The sequence below is a fragment of the Lactuca sativa genome, chromosome 1 (assembly GCF_002870075.4).
Source record: "Lactuca sativa cultivar Salinas chromosome 1, Lsat_Salinas_v11, whole genome shotgun sequence".
Classification (NCBI taxonomy): domain Eukaryota; kingdom Viridiplantae; phylum Streptophyta; class Magnoliopsida; order Asterales; family Asteraceae; genus Lactuca; species Lactuca sativa.
The window spans coordinates 61,810,322-61,815,504 of NC_056623.2; positions in this window are offsets into that span (position 1 = coordinate 61,810,322).

Consider the following 5,183-nt stretch of genomic DNA (forward strand, 5'->3'; position numbering starts at 1 on the left):
CAAATGTCGCTTAAGACATCAAAGTAAACTAAAAAAGTTTTATATGTCTACATGTTACAACAATATGTTTAGGGATGAATAATACTTAATAATAACTATAATTTTATAAAAATACAAAAATGATCACAAGAGGAATGACTAAACTTTTGGGTTATTACTAAAATATTTACCATCTTCAAGATAGACACTTTAGCTTTAGGTAATGTATAATGTGTTTTTTTATCATTATAAAAAAAATGACCACTAAAATTAAAAATTGTTAACATTAATATTCTCTACTAAATAGTATTTTTAAATGCCTTCAAGCATAATATATTTCACTTATAGTTTCTTTAACATGTTGCTAGAATTTAGAAAAAAAAATTAAAATTTTTCTAGTTATTATATTTATTAATCAGATTTGGAAGATTTCTTGAAATTTCAATATAAATATTTTTGTATCAGAAGATATTTTTCATCTGAAAATATTCATGGGCACATGTGCACATCTATGCATATGCACATATAGATGTATATGCACATGTATGTACAAACAATGCATGTGCAAATAAGCACATCTCATACATAGACATGACAATTCGATTGACGACACTACTTAAACGACGTGATAACAACATAACTTCTCTTTGTATGATTTTTAGAACTCTTTATTCATGTGTATTCATGTAAAAACGAATTATATGTTTTAACACATAAGACTCAAATTTAATTAATGCGAAACGCGACACATATAAACATGTATAGATTCTTCAAAACTTAGCGGGTAAATTTATATTTATTGAATGTTTAGAGACCAATTTAGTAATATTTGAAATTTTAAAGTCATGTTTCATGTTTGATACCCAAAAAACGATTTACAATGAAAATAGGGATTGTTTGGTCTATTCCTACCATATCCTATAACATTTCAAACTTTATACTTCTTCTTTAGCTGTATCTGAACCAAAATTAGTATTTACATTTTATGTGGTTTATATTTAAAACATAACGAAGGAGGTTAGAAATAAAAATAAAAATTGATAACCAATTTAATATGCGAATCATCTAAAGTTAATGAATAGTGGAGAAAATCATATACCAACCATAATCAAATTGATTCTTTACCAACTTTTGATTTACTGGCTTTTTCTTATGTTTATCATGTGCTCATATTCACGTTATAAATTTAAAACTCGTATACCAAAAAGGGGTGATTAAAACATAATGTTAAATACGAAGGATTAATCGGAAAATTTAGTTGAATTTGAAATTTAAAGAAAGTGAAAATTATGTGAAAATAATCATAAAGAAATAAATATATATTCAAAAAATCAATAAACTAAAATTACATATTTAGTTGTCAGACTCGTGTTTGAAACGGGTTAATTATAAAAAAAAAAATATTAACGAAAAAGGTTTAAACTGCAATTTATTAGAAACTAAAATTGAAATTTGAAATTAATAAAGTTATTGTATATTAAAATTGATGGAAACTAAATTAATGATCAAAGCTAAAGTTAAAAGCATCACCGGTAATGCCTTCATTTATTGTGGTGATATGTCACTGAATTATGAGATGCATATTAGTTTCCATATCAAAATCTACATATTAATATATTATCCCTAGTATCCAATAAAATCAAAAATTTTAATTTATGGCCTTAATATTATAACTTAACTAATGTATGAATTGCATTTTCATTATCATTTAAAAAGTTTACATTAGTGGAGCTTTTATGCCAATAAAAACGCAAAGCTTAAATCTATAATAATTTAGTGATAGAAAGTGATATGTTATTTTACAAGCTTAAATCCATAATAATTTAGTCATAGAAAGTGATATGTTATTTTACTCTATGTTTGAATACAGTTTTCAAAAAATACTAAATTGAGGTTTGGGCGAAAGTTCAATCTTTGGTACAGACATAAATACCCAAACCAAGCTCAAAACTACATATCTAATGAAAATGAGATCCTTTGTTTCCATCTCGTTGTCACAAAGAGCAATAAAGTTCATCATCTTCAAATAAATCTCAACGTACATGATTGAAAAACTTTAATATTAAAGATTTTTCCAAAACATGTAATAAACTTACGTAACTGGATAGATGATTGACTTTCATTGATATAGGTTCATCCGTTCATGTGATCAAATACTTTTTCAAGATTTCAACAATTAATGGAGGCTACCAACAACCAACTAAATATATTTATTGTGAATTAAATGGCACATGTTTTAATCCATCATATGTACGCAATTTACTTCTTCCTATAAATTTACAATCATTGAACCATTTGGTCAATATACTTCCATTGTATAGACTATCAGTAAATTAGAAAGTATGGCGTCCATCAAGCTATATGTTGCTTTTGTGATCATACTCGCCATTGTTGGTAATCTTTATACGATATATAATAAAAATTGCTCATTATAGTAGTAGCTTAGCTATATTTCATTACGTCGACTTACCACAAAAACTACAAATTCTTATTTACTTATGATTCTTAATTGATTTGTTAATCGATGTTATTCTGCTATCATATGATATAGGTACACATATGATCAATGGCGAACAATGTCAAGCCAATTGGAATATTTTTTTTTGCAAAGGCATAATATGCGAAGTGTTGTGCAGAAGTAGCAGAGGACTTCTCGCTAAGGGCCATTGCACGTCCGGTAGTGTTTGTCAATGTACTTGGAATTGTCATCCTTAAAGTTTGTGCAAAATGTCGCATAAGACATCAAAGTAAAATAAAAAAGTTTTATCTGTCTACATGTTACAACAATATGTTTAGGGATGAATAATACTTAATAATAAGTGTAATTTTATAAAAATACAAAAATGATCACAAGAGGAATGACTAAACTTTTGGGTTATTACTAAAATATTACCATCTCCAAAATAGACATTTCGGCTTTAGATAATGTATAATGTGTTTTTTTTATCATTAGAAAAATTAATTATAAAAAAATTAACACTAAAATTAAAAAATTGTAAACATTAATGTTTCTCAACTAAATAATATATTTTAAATGCCTTCAAGCATAATATAATTCACTTATACTTTTTTTAACATATTGCTAGAATTTAGAAAAAAATGAAAAAATTTCTTGTTATTATATTTATTAGTCAGATTTGGCAAATTTCTAGAAATTTCAATAAAATTAATTTTGTATCAGAAGATATTTTTCATCAAAAAATATTCATGAGCACATGTGCACATCTATGCATATGCACATGTATGTACAGAAGATGCATGTACACATAAGCACATCTCAAACATAGACATGACAATTCGATTGACGACACTACTTAAACGACATGATAACAACATAACTTTTCTTTGTATGATTTTTAGAAATTTTTATTCATGTGTATTCATGTAAAAACGAATTATATGTTTTAACACATAAGACTCAAATTTAATTCGTGTGAAACGCGATACATATAAACATGTATAGATTATTCAAAATTTAGCGGGTAAACTTTTCATTTACTGAATGTTTAGAGATGAATTTAGTAAAATTCAGAATTTTAAATTCATGTTCCATGTTCGATACCTAAAAATTGATTTTTAATCATTGTGCTGTTACTTTTTAAAAATTTTGAGTCATGTAAATTTGTGTTTGACCCATATACAAGTTATGAGAACATGGATTGTTAGGTCAATTTCCTACCATATCCTATCACATTTTATACTTTATCCTTCTTCCTTAGCTGAATCGGAACCAAAATTGTATTTACATTTTATGCAGATTGTATTTAAACATAACGAAGGAGGATAGAAATAAAAACAAAAATTGATAACAATTTATATATAATCATCTAAAGGGAATGAATAGTGGAGAAAATAATATAACAACCATAATCGAATTGATTCTTTACCAATTTTGGTTTCACTGTCTTTTTTCTTATCATTATCATGTGCACATATTCACGTAGTAATTGTAAGACCCGTATACCATACATGTTGATTAAAAAAATGTTAAATAAGAAGGATTAAACGGAAAATTTATTTAAATTTAAAAATTAATGAAAGTAAAAATTATGTGAAAAAAAATTAATAAATTAATATACATGCAAAAAATCTAGAAACTAAAATTATATTACTAGTTGTCACACTAAAAGTTAAAAATGTAATTTATTAGAAATTAAAGTTGAAATTTGAAATTAATATAGTTATTGTATATTTAGTTTATGAAAACTATATTAATGATCTAATCAAAAGTTAAAACCATCGCCAGTAATGCCTTCATTTATTGTAGTGATAAGTCGTTGAATTCTGAGTTGCATATTACTTTCACAGTCAAAATGTAAATATTAATATATTATCACTAATATCGAATAACATACAAAATTTTGACTTATGGACTTAATATTAACTTAAGTAACGTCTGAATCGCATTTTCATTATCATTTAATAAATTTACATTACTAGAGCTTTTATGCCAATAAAAACGCAAAGCTTAAATCCATAATAAATTAGACATGGAAAGTGATATGTTATTTTACTTTGCTATTAGACTATACAGATTGCTCTTCTAACCCCGTCGGACCTCCATCTCAGTACCTAAACCAACCTTGAGGGCATGGAATCTCCTCCATCTCAGTACCTTACACCGACCCATACACTTACACTTTATAGAATTTTGATGATGTTAAATTTGACTGTGTTTGAATACAGTTTTTGAGAAATACTAAAATGAGGTTTCGTGAAAGTTAAATCTTTTATCCATACATAAATACCCAAACCAAGCTCACGACTACATATCTAATGAAAATGCGATCATTTCTTTCCATCTCGTTGTCACAAAGAGCAATAAAGTTCACCATCTTCAAATAAATCACAATGTACATGATTGAAAAACTCTAATGGAAGAGATTTTTCCAAAACAAGTAACAAAAACTTACGTAACTTGATAGATGATTGGCTTTCATTGATATAGGTTCATTCGTTCGTGTGACCAAATGTTGTTTCAATATTTCAATCAGAAAATATATGAGCACATGTACACTTCTATGCATACACATATGTTGTACAAATGATGCATGTGCACATAAGCACATCTCATACATAGACATGCTAACAACATAAGTTCCCCTTGTATGATTTTTAGAAATTTTTATTCATGTGTATTCATGTCAAACACGAATTATATGTTTTAACGCATAAGACTGAAATTTAATTTATGTGAAACGCGA